Source organism: Pinus tabuliformis, chromosome 1_2 (genome assembly GCF_031772625.1).
Source record: "Pinus tabuliformis cultivar Carrire ecotype Pingquan chromosome 1_2, CPIR1, whole genome shotgun sequence".
NCBI classification, from domain to species: Eukaryota; Viridiplantae; Streptophyta; class Pinopsida; order Pinales; family Pinaceae; genus Pinus; species Pinus tabuliformis.
This window is the reverse complement of record NC_142298.1, coordinates 971,736,805-971,749,506: the sequence shown is the minus strand read 5'-3', so window position 1 is coordinate 971,749,506 and position 12,702 is coordinate 971,736,805. Positions and strand designations below refer to the sequence as shown.

The following is a 12,702-nucleotide window of genomic DNA, read 5'->3' as shown; positions in this document are numbered from 1 at the left end:
CTCGACATGGACACCATAGTCAACCAGTACATATCAGTAGTGTCATTTCGAGTTGCCTCTACCACATCACTACTATGGGCCATACTTGTTGTAATCAAATGTAATGTAATGTGAAAGTCCAAGAGACGCACATATGAAGTTGAAGAGTCACGTTAGTTGAAAAGTCATAAGAAGTCAAACAGTCATGAGGGAAGTCGAAGAGTCACAAGGGTCAGTTATTCCCCTTGGCTATATATACCCCCTCATTGTATGAGCAAAAGACTTTTCACCTTGGCTCCTCCCACATAGCCTTGAGAGTCTGTAGTCTGTTCTTTGAGGAGCGAGGAGTGGCTCCAATGTCCCACTACTGGGGCTAGTGATGTATGGTGTACAGATGTGTCTTGGAACTTTTGCTTAATTCAGAAGCTTGTCTCAAGCCAACACGTTTTCACGCATGTTTTGTATCCGTTTGTAAGACTATTCTTTAAACGTTTGTAATGCATGTTTGCTTAACCTGTACTAAGATAGTTGAACTACTTCGGTTATTTTAGTACTTACATTGTTGAAGATGTGTTGTATTGTTTATCACTGTTGTCTCGTCTGTGTGGACTACTTTGTTGGACATTAGACAGACCATCCTTGTGTTTTCTTTGTTTTAATGACCGCCACCCCCGTGTGGACTACTCCGCTGGATGGTGTACATGTTTTCCCTTGAACTTTGGTTTTCACGATTGCTGCATCCGCTGTGGACTATTCCGCTGGATGCTGGACATACCCTTGTTGTTTTTCCGTGTGTCTCTCCCTGGGTGGTACTACTACCTCTCATCTAGAGGCTCACTTTTACCCTCTCCCTTACAGTAAGAGAACCCAGACACAAAGTTACATTATGCACTCACCAGGCATACTCACCTCGCGTTCTTGAAGTTACAAGCATAAAGTTCTCATGTGGTGAACAGCAAGAGCTAAGGCAAATCTCTAAGATAATGGCAATCAGGCCTTCGTACTGGACGGGACTCCTACACCAAACAGTGTGAGGTCTAGTTGAGACTTCATATCGGGGAGATCCCCTGAATGTTGGCAGGTCCAGCACCGTCAACACCTTCCTAGGGATAGGAAGGTCTCAAACTTTCCCAAAGGTAAAATCTTCATCAAAAGTGACATCATGACTTATTTCCACTTCTCTTTGACTAGGCACATAGATTCTATATGCCTTTGAAGTTTCACTTCAGCCCACAAAAGTTCTCTTCTTTCTAGATACATCTAGCTTGTTTCTTTTCTCTTTCTACACATGAAAACATATGGGACAACCAAAAATTCTAAAACGAGAAACATCAGGTTTGTTACTAGTGAAAACTTCTTCAGGTGTCTTGAAATCCAATGCTTGATGTAGGCATCTATTTTGAACATATACGGAGGTGTTGATAGCTTCTCCCCATAAGAACTTCGGTAGGCCTTAGTCATGAGGCATAGCATGGGTAGCTTCTATGATTGTTCTATTCTTCCTTTCGGAAACTCCATTTTGCTGAGGAGGATATGGAATAGTGGTCTCCCTCTTAATACCAACTTTTCTACAATAGTCATTGAATTCATTTGACTCATATTCAGTTCCATTATCGGTCCTCAATATTTTGATTTTCTTCCATATTTGATTTTCGACCAAGGCTTTGAAAGAGCGAAACTATTTGAACACTTCGTCCGTCTTCTTCTAGAAATAGATCCACGTTTTGCAAGAGAAGTCATTCACAAAAATTGCATAGTACAAGTATCGTCATAAAGATGTTACGAGCAACATACTTGATAGATCAGGATGGACCAATTGAAGAATATCGGTAGTTTGATTTTCACTTGAAGGGAATGGTCCCCTTGTATGTTTTCCGTCTGCATAACCCTAACAAACTCCTTCATGATCTATGTTGAATTCGGGCATACCTGTGATCATCTTCCTTACATCAGGTAAGGCTTTGTAAAGAAGGTGAGCAAATCTTTGGTGTCATAATTCAGATTGAAGATAAGTATCGCAAGTCATAGCTCTCATATGACTTCCTCCAACCTGATAAAGACCTTCAACCCTAAATCCAAGTGTAAATGCATCTTTTGGGTTCCTTTGCCAAACACGTACCTTCCCATCAATGAATGTCACCTTGAAACCTTTATCTTCCATCACAGAAATAGAGACCAGATTCTTTTTTAGATCAGGTACATACAATACTTCTCGCAAATGAAGGGTTTGACCTTGTTTTAACTGAAGAATGGCAGTTCCAATTCCTTTCACGAGATAAGTGGCATTATCCCAAAGTATGATCTCCATAGTTGTCTTCTTTTCAACTAAGTTTGAGAGGATCTCCTTTTACCCAGTGAAGTGCCTTAAGGCACCACCATGAATCAACCAATCATGCAATGTATCCTGAGGAGAGTCACTGGTGAAGGAAGAAATAAAATTCTTTTTGCTTATCTGCAACATTAGTTTCCTCATACCTGTAGTTTCTTGATCTTTTGGGAGGACGACCATTTGCATATCGAGCAAAATCTCTCCACTTGAGAGGAAAACCCACAAGAATTCTTTTTTTCTTACAAAATTTCAATTGATGAATTCCAAGACCTATGACCCTTTAACAATACCCCTCGAAGACCAAGTCTATGCCTCTCCTTGATGAAATTTTCTTTCACAAAGTCAATTTTAGTTAAACTCGCTTTTAGGAGTTGCAACTTCTCCTTCGACTTCTTTTTCCGCCCTGCAATTTCTGACATCTGGTTACTGCATAAACCCTAGTTTCTGCACGTGTTGGAGAAAGACAAAGATTTTACCTTCTCTTTTTTTCGCTTGGACAAAGGATTTTTCTTTTGCAACTCAACTTGCAAGATGACTTGTCTTTCACTTGTTGTTGGCCTCCTTAAGTGATTGCAATAATTCTGCTTCTGTTGCGACAAATGATACCCAAACTTCTTCTCACGAGTGGAATTTAAACCCTAAAACAAACTTCATACTTCAAATTCTTCCTTCTGGAACTTTTCTCTTCCTTTGCTAGCTTTTAGGTCACCCCTTATTGCTTTTATCGAACTTGATGTTACTTGAATGGATGCCTCATTGAATGAGTCTGAGTGCTCGCATATATAGGCTTCCTTGCATCCTCAATAAGGTCGACTTGTCCTTCTAGATAGGCTGAATTGCTCTTTTGAAGGCTGACTTGTTGTTTGCACCATGACAAGGTCTTGGAGGGTCTTTAACGATTTTCCTTTAAAATATGTAACATGCCAAAATGGGTCTTCAATATATGACAATGATTCAATTGACCTAGAAGCACTTGATGGGTGCTTGACCTAAAATAAGTTTCCCTTGAGCATGAAACCCATGCCTCAAGAACAACAATAATAAATTTATTTTTCTCTTTTCATTAGATACATAAAATCATGAGTACATATGCCATTATGAATACCAAACCTCGTTACATATTTCAACACTCCCTCTTAACTAGGGAGGTATTCATAATCCATACAATGTACTTGGACATTCTCAATCTGAAGAATTCTCATAAGAAGAGTCAGATTGGTAAGCCTATTTCTTTGCATCATACCCATCAACATTGTCACATAGCAAGGCCTTGAATAGCTAGTCTATCTCTCAACAAGATTAGAGCACAACGCTGGTGAGACTAATGACTGACAGATGCCATCATATTTGTCTCTCAAGGCACATACCCAACCCGGGTGTTCATAGGGTATGTCCTTTTAGGACAATTCCTATCTTGTAATAAAACATCCTCAAGGAATTTCCTCTTCGACTACTCTTATCTTGGATGCCCTACCTCATCGTCAAAGAGTATCAGATGCCAGATGCTTACCCAATCCTCCATTCTTTTTTCATGAAGTGAAGACAAGAATGATGTTTCTATCTCTCCTCATGGCCTTCATTAAGACTCACGAATGTTAGTCTTGGTCTAGTGCATGACACATGAAGTAGAGAACCATATATGTCACTCCCTCTTAACCAGGGAGGACCAACTCATTCCTATAAAAGGAATATACCCAAGTCACTCTTAACCAGTGTTGCGAACATTGCGATTTTTAAACCTTGCCGATAAAATCTCCCGATTTTTAAGGTGTGCGTGTGTTTTTAATTTATTTCGAAAAAATCGCGATTTGATAAGAAAAAATTGTGCGACTTCGAGACAATGCATTTTAAAAGCGAATTCATGGTTTTTATTTGTTATTTTTAGCAAACAACACACTTGTTTGAGAGCTGAAGAGGAGAGGAAAGCGGCTACTAGGGCAGAGGAGGAGAAAACGGAAGATTTTAGCATCCCAAGCAAGAGAAATTCGTGTTTGGACCAAATTTCTTCGGCAAACCGTGGTTTCCAGGTATGAGCACCGAATTTGGCCATTTTTTAAAGGTTTTTTTTCTTGTTTTTTCTTGGGTTTCTATAACCCATTGATTGTCAATGATTTTTGAGTGGATTTGATTGTGTTTTTTTCATTTTTGTTGCATAGAGTGGAGAGGGTTCATTTTGGTCAAAAATGCAAAAACTTGATTGTTAGATTTATTAGTTTAATTTTTTTTTGTGCTCTTTTTTTTGCATTATTTTTGATTGGGTTTGAATGTGTGTTTTTTCTATTATTGGTTGATTGAGTTGAAGTTTTTTTCGTTGTTGGCAAAAATTCAATGTGTTGTGTCATGTATATAATTTTTTTTTTAATTTTTTTAACTTGCAATTCTTCTTATGCCATATGTTCAAGTTTCAAGTTTCAACTTCAAACTTCATCTTACATTAAAACTCAAGAGTTCAACCAAGTTACAAACATGCCAAGAAAATTAGACCCTCTCTGGGAATTTGGTGAACCTGATGGAGGGCTTGGTAGATCAAACTTGTCTTGCAAATTGTGTGGGCATCATATGACAGTGGGGTTTATAGATTGAAATATCACCTTGCAAAAATCTCTGGACATGAGGTAGAACCTTGCTCCAATACATATCCGGAAATCATCTGAAGAGCCCTCAGATCATTGGAAGAATTAGAGCAAGCCAAACTGTCCAAGTCATATCTGAGGAAGCAACTAGCAGGGGGAGTGTTAGGAGGTGAATATGAAAGTGGCACTGGTTCTACTTTAGCATCAATATCTACAACCAACCCTATAGCTACTTCATTATATTTCGTTCCTAGAACCACGACTGGTTCACAACCATCTATCTTTTCAATGCTTAAAAAAGAGGAGAAAGAAGACGCTGACAAGTTGTTGGGCAAGTTTCTCCTTTGGAGTGATATTCCTTTCAGCGTTGCAAGGAATAATCCATTTTTCGAGCCTGCTGTTGATGCTATTGCAATTGTTGACTCAGGGTACAAAATCCCTTCTTATGATGACTTTAGAGGCCACATTCTTCAAGATGAAAAGGTTGACTGCACCAAAAGATTGGAGGTGTTTAGGGCATCATGGGCACACACAGGATACACTGTGATGTCAGATGGTTGCACTGACCAAAAGGGGAGAAGCCTTATAAACTTATTGGTTAATTGTCCCAAATGGACAATGTTTATGAAATCTGTTTATGCATCTCCACATATCAATGATGCAAAATTATTATGTGATTTGCTGGATGTGTTTATTTTGGAGGTGGGTGCAGAACATGTTGTCCAAGTCATAACGGACAATGCTGCAAATTATGTCGCTGTTGGCAAGATGCTTATGGAGAGACATCTTACTTTATTTTTGACACCTTGTGCTCCACATTGTATTGATTTGATGTTGGAGGACATAGGAAAAATTTCCTTTGTCAAAGATATTGTTGACTCATAATAAATCATTACAGAATTTATATATAATTATGCATCTGTGCTTCATTTGATGAGAAAATTCACCAACAACAAGGAGTTGGCCCGCCTTGCCATTACATGGTTTGCCACCAGTTTCATATCTCTTCAATCCCACTTGAATTCTATGTGGAATGTGAAGAGAATGTTTCTTTCAGATGAGTGGCGTGCTTTGACATTTAGCCGCAAACCAGAGGGAGAGGCCATATGCAGATTAGTTTCATACCAGTAAAACTTCTGGGCGCGTGTGCAGGAGGTGTGCAACATCACTGAACCTTTGGTAAAGGTTCTTCGATTAGTTGATGGTGACAAACCCGCAATGGGCTACTTGTATGAGGCCATGGACAGGGCCAAAGAATCCATTCAGGCCTACTATGATGATAAGAGAGATGAGGGATTTTAGAAACAATTCTTCCTATGGGAAGTGATTGATGAACAATGGAACAACACACTCCATTGTCCCATTCATGTTGTAGGGATCTACCTGAATCCCGCATTTTCTTACCGCTGTAGGTTCTTATTTGATGCTGAGATCATGGATGGATTATTCACCTATGTTCAGAGGATGGTGCCATCTCCAATAAAACATGCAGAAATCTCCAAAGAAATGGAGATATACAGGATGGCAGGTGGCACATTTAGCTTTGAGATGGCTTTGGTTGATAGGAAGACTAAAATGCCAGGTATTTTTTAGTTTGTTTCAAATTTCATTCTTTTCAAGCTCATAAATTCATACTTTGCTTCAACTGTCAAATTTCATTTTTTTCTTATGTTTATCTTATTTGTAATTTTGTTGTAGATGCATGGTGGAGAAGCTATGGTGCCAGAGTACCCATCTACGAAAGTTTGCTATTCCAATACTCAGCCAAAGATGTAGCTCCTCAGGATGCGAGCGCAACTAAAGTGTATTTGAAAAAATACACAAGAAGCGCAATAGGTTAAACTTAAAACGTAAAATATTCCAAATTTCCAATTAATTTTTTGAATTCATTAAATAATATTTTTTTATAATTATTATTTTATGATCTTTGTACAAGTTGGAGTCCCAACGACTTAATGACATGGTCTACGTCTACTACAATCTTCAATTGTGGGTGAGGAAACTTGAGAGGACACCTGATATGGAGTCCATCTCATTGGACGTGATTGACACCACTGTTGCATGGAGGGTTGAGGCTGAGAGGCCTCTCATGGAGTCTGTCGATGATTGGTTAGAGCAAGAGGTAGTGGAAGGCGTAGAGGGGGCAGAGGAGGAGGAGAAAGAGTAACGGGAGGAGGAGGTGACACCACCTACCCAGGCTACCCTTGCCACCAGTAGAGGACATGGTCTACCTCCTGTAGCTTCTAGTTCTTCAGCTTCTAGAGCACAACAGAGTCCATTGCCAACTCCACCAACATCTACATCTAGAGGGAAAGGGAAAGCTATTGTATTTTCTTGCAAGAGGGGCAGCAAAAATCATTTGTATTAATTATTTGGTTCATTTTGATTGTATATGACATTATGACTCATTATATGAGATACATTATTATATTTTTTGTTGATATTTTGAGGCTGAGTTGGGACTTAGGAGTCCTGACTTACTATTCAGGACATGATTCACTGTTATGTGTGATGCAACACTAGAAATGATATTACACATCTTATATATTAGTTTTATCTTATTTACGTGTCAATGTATTTATTTAATGTTGTAGATGCTTTAGATATTAAAAAAAATTGAAAAAAAAAATGAATATTTTATATTTTCCGATTTATTCCCGATTTTATGGTTTTTTCTCGATTTTTTCCCCTCGACCGCGATGTTCGCAACACTGCTCCTAAGTAGTGACTTGTTCAATAGTAGCTCTTTGGTGGAGATCATGGTACTATTAGCTGTTGGTAGAGCTCCTCTTTTCGATGTCATGAAATTCATCTTCTTCATTATGGAGCCTTAATCTTCTAGCTCTTCTTAGGGCATCAACCATCCATCACTTTCCTTCATTGAACCATAGGATTGAACCAATAGCCATGTCATCCTTCTTTTCATAAGAAAGTGATCTTCCAGTCCACATTTGACTTGTCTTCATACAACTATCTCTTTCAAGTCATGTTTCCTTCAGGATCTTCCATTCAACCAGATGAGTGCTAGTTGTAGGTGACATTTACAACCCTCTTTCGGTAGCCCTGTATCAACACATCCAAATGTTGTTCAAAAATAAAAGATGAACATAAAATCAAAGTGACCTTTTGTGATGAGCTTTCATCATGACGTCTGCTTCTTGCAACATCAACATCCTACACATTCATAAATTTATCTCCAAGGTTTTCAATCTCAAGGCTCTTTTTTCTTTACAGACTTTATCAAAGTCTTCATATCCTTTCTATGGAGATATCATAGCCAATTCTTCTAGTCATCGGATGTTGATTTCCTTCTCTTATGTGACAATAGTTGCATCTTTCACGATCTCTTCTTTCTTGCTTCATGAACTGCTCTCTAGGATCTTCCATCCATGCTTCCTTCATCTTTTTCAACCACAACATGTTATGTTGATTTCAATTTTCAACTTGTCAGTACGTGAACCATGCCTTCTTGCATCTTTCCAAGGGAAGAGATCGCTTTTCTTCAACTGTGCTCATGAGGTAGAGATTTTACCCATGCTTTCTGCAACTATATGATGACATGACTTAGTCTATCAAATATATACATACCTCTTTTCTCCTTTTGGTCATCTAGACTTCCTTCAACAACTTCCTTTCCTTGCTTAAAAATACTTCATCCATCTTGACATGCTGCACTCCTTTGTCACCACACCATCATCCTTCTAAACAATGGATCTCAACGAGACGCTTCTTCCAAATAGAGGTGAACCTTCTAATGAAGTTTGTAACAAAGGATCTTTAAATATCCTCATTTTGCAAATTCTCCTTTCTAATGATGATGATGTATGATGAGTTCTTTCTATCTTCTATCCCACTAGATGACTTTCTTCATGCATACTACTTATGTTTTCAATGAGGCTACCAAGAGCTACTTCCTTTCTATGATGACTGCTACATTCATTTAGACTTCTACTTCAACTATCCTTTCAAGATTCTTTAATGATGTCATGAGCTTTTGCTTTAATTGTATGTTTCTAATATGATGCCATCTCCTAATGTGATGCATCTTATCATATTTGCAATGCTTCTTATTCTGATAGCAATCTTTGACCATGGTAGAGATATTTTCACCTCCTACTTCTTGCTATAGAGACCTTAATAGTGAAGATTCAAGATCTATCCCCTCTTTCTTGGATTTCTTCTCATCAGGTTCTTCTACTTCTTCAGTGATATGGGCTTCAATTCTTTCTTTTATTTTCTTGTTGCCCTTCTTGAGTTTAGGACAATTTCTCTTGTAGTGCCCATATTCATGACAACCATAGCATTCGACTTTAACATATCGATCTTCTTCTTTTTTGAGGACCAAACTTCCCAAACTTTTCTTTTCTCTTAGCCATGGCAACAAATGCCTGAACTTGTTCGCTTGGTCCTACATCGCTTTTTGCCTTCAACCTAGTTTCTTCAAGCTTACATAATGACTAGAGTTCACTGACTGGGGTAGCTTCATTCTTTCCATAGATGCTTGATACAAAGTTGCCCCATTCATCAGGTAGTGCATTGAGTTGTCGGACATTATTTCCCCCAACTCTTGCAGTTGGTGTCTTATTTGTGATACCCTCATAGAGTATGAGGCTATCCCTTCTTGCTTTGATATCTTCATCTTATATAGCTCGGTTCTGAAAGATATGACTTCTCCAACGGTGCTTACAGAGAACAATTCTACTAATTTCTCATAGATTTCTTTTGATGTCTCCAACTTTGATACATAAGGTATGAGGGGATCCTTGATGGATTCTATAAGGATAATTTGAGCCCTTATTTCCCCTTTCATATACTTTTCTAGAGCTAGAGCTTGAGCTTCCAACGACTTCATTTTCTGTGAGGATCAAATCTGTCATCTTCTTCCATGCAAGAAAGTTTGATGACCCAACCAATTTGTTAGTCTCCTTGCAAAATGAAGTCATTTTCATAGATTCAAACATAGATTTAAAGATACTTGCCATGTGAAGATACTCCTAGATGGTGAAATCTTCAACTTGATGCCTTTCTTGATGATGTTGATAATAGATGCCTTCTTGATGAAGATGTCTTCCTTCGAGTATGCTTCGATAGTGATCCTTGACTCAAGAAGAGGGAGATCACCTTGATTGCTTGATGATGATGGCAGAGCTTCTTCTTGCTTACCTTGGATGTAGAAACTTCAAGATGCTTCAATGTGTAATCCTTCTTTCTTGGAGATGGGGTCCTTGTGTATCTCTTCTTGATGTCTTCTTTGATACCTTGATCTTTCTCAGTGTTCCTTTTGATGGTCCTCATACAAGTTTCGTTTCCTCGTCTTGTCACCTTAGATTTGATACCATGTTGAGAAATTTGGAGGCAGCAAGTTAGGTGATTTCTATTTCTTGATAATTGCTTGTGATATCTTTTTACGTATCTTGATTAGTTTCTTCTTCAACTTGATTATTATCGTGTTCTTATCATCAAACAACTACCAAACAATAAGACAAGAGGACACAAGATATAGGCAATCAACCATGGACAAAACCTCTCCACTTGAGAGGAAAACCCATAAGAATTCTTCTCTTCTTATAGAACTTCAATCGACGAATTCCAAGACCTATGATCGTTGACCAAGACCCATCCAAGACCAAGTCTGTGCCTCTCCTTCATGAGCTTTTCTTTAACAAAGTCAACTTCAGTCAAACTTGCTTTCTAGTAGTTGCAGCTTTTCCTTCGACCTCTTTTTCGGCCATGCAATTTTCAGTTACTGCAGAAACCCTAGTTTCTGCACGTGTGGGAGAAAGACACAAATTTAACCCTTCTCTCTTCTTCACTTGGACAAAGGCTTCTTCTTTTGCAACTTAGCTTGTAAGATGGCTTGTCTTTCACTTGTTTTCGGCCTCCTTAAGTGACTGCAATAATTTGACTTCTGCTGCAACAAACGATACCGAAACTTCTTTGCACGAGTGAGGAATTTCAGCCCTAAACATACTTCAAACTTCAAATTTTTCCTTCTAGATCTTTTCTCTTCCTTCACTGTCTTTTAGGTCACCTCTTCTTTCTTTTATCAAGCTTGATGATGCTTGAATGAATGCCTCCTTGAATGAGGCTAAGTGCTCCTATATATAGGCTTCCTTGAGTCCTCAATAAGGCCGACTTGTCCTTCTAGATAGGCCTACTTGCTCTTTTGAAGGCCGACTTGTTGTTTGCACCATGACAAGGTCATGGAGGGTGTTTGATTCTAGTTTGACTTAAATAAAATTTTCCTTTACAATATGTAACATGCCCAAATGGGTCTTCAATATATGACAATGACTCAATTGACCTTGAAGCACTCAATGGGTGCTTGACCTAAAACTAAATTTCCCTTGAGCATGAAACCCATGCCTCAAGAACAACAACAAAAAATTAATTTTTCTCTTTTCATTAGATATATAAAATCATGATTACATATGTCATTATGAATACTGAACCTAGTTACATATTTCAACATAAGACTCACCTAAGACTTTACCATCAAGTCTCACTCTAGATTTGGGGGATATGTCGGTGAAAAACTTGACCAATTATTTAGTGTTGAGAAACACAAATAATTAGCTAAGGAAAAAAACTCCCAAGATTGAAAACTCAAGCAAAAATCTAACATAGTGCCCTACACAAATTGGTGGGCCAATTCAAGTGTTAGAGCCGAGTTAATTGTAATGTGGACATTAATGAGTTGGTTATCATTTGGTAAGTAGATACCTTTGGTTTTCCTTTGCATATGGGGAAAAAAGGAGGCTTTCTTTGGAGAGTATCAATTATAATCACATAGATATATGGCACCAATAGGCACACCTAATGGATAGAATGCTACAACACCTTGCGACACTAGAATCTAATTACACACCATGCACATAAGTCTTGCAAAGGTTAACAGTAATGATGTCTCCATATATCAATGATCACATAGTGAAATCCGAGTGAATCCAACGTATTAAGGATGAAGTCCCATTCAATTCTATTATAAGATTTGAAGAGTTGTAGAGTACAAGGTTCCGCCATGAGGGGCTAAATGCATAGGAGAAATTCCATTTTCAACACTAAAAATGTTGTACACTGTGTTGTCCTTGGATAGTTGAGGCCCTTAAGGAGCTTGAGTTCTAGCAAAAGTTCCAGTAAAGCGGATGGATGGACGCCTAGAAGGAGCATGTATAATTTATTCTAGATAATCTATAAGGCATTGGCGGTTATGTTGCAGTTAGGCCTTCATGTGACTAGACCTTACACAAGTGTTTATGTAATGCACTCAAAAAGGGTTGAGGTATATGTGGATTGATCAAGGGTCCAAAGGTTTGTTTGACAGTTTATCCAGGCCAATCCTTGTCATGGATGTCTTGGTCATTGAATTTCTCCAAGGGTGGGGAATGCTCTTGTGAAGGAAGTGGGCAACACAACTTGGAGGTAGTATCTAGATGGACATGTCATATGCCACTATTCTTATTTATAGAAATCGATTTGTGAAATTGAACAAAAAACAATTGCTTGATGATTACCCTTTCTTAGTTTTAGATGATGATATATTTGATGCTCTTTATGAAATGATGTGCATTGCAGTGACTATCATGCTTGTAAAATAGTACTACGTTTATTTTGTCTTCATGGTTTTTCATTGTTGTATTCTCGTACAAAATATTGGTAAGTGATTCATTTCGTTTTACTTTTTTATTATTAATTTTTTCCAAAATTAAATGAAAATAAAAATAATTGTTAACCATGACCTCTTTGTATACCATGGAATCATATCATTGATAAACTGTAAAACAGCCTTGGTTTTTTTCTTGTATTTTCCCATTTGGTTAT

The 12,702-nt window shown here is 38.0% G+C and overlaps 1 protein-coding gene across 1 annotated transcript in view; it reads left to right on the top strand.

Annotated features, from left to right (window-relative positions):
• The window catches only part of LOC149209230 (nuclear pore complex protein NUP93A-like), a 313,625-nt gene that overhangs the window by 69,190 nt on the left and 231,733 nt on the right, over window positions 1-12,702 (top strand). The window lies entirely within an intron of this gene.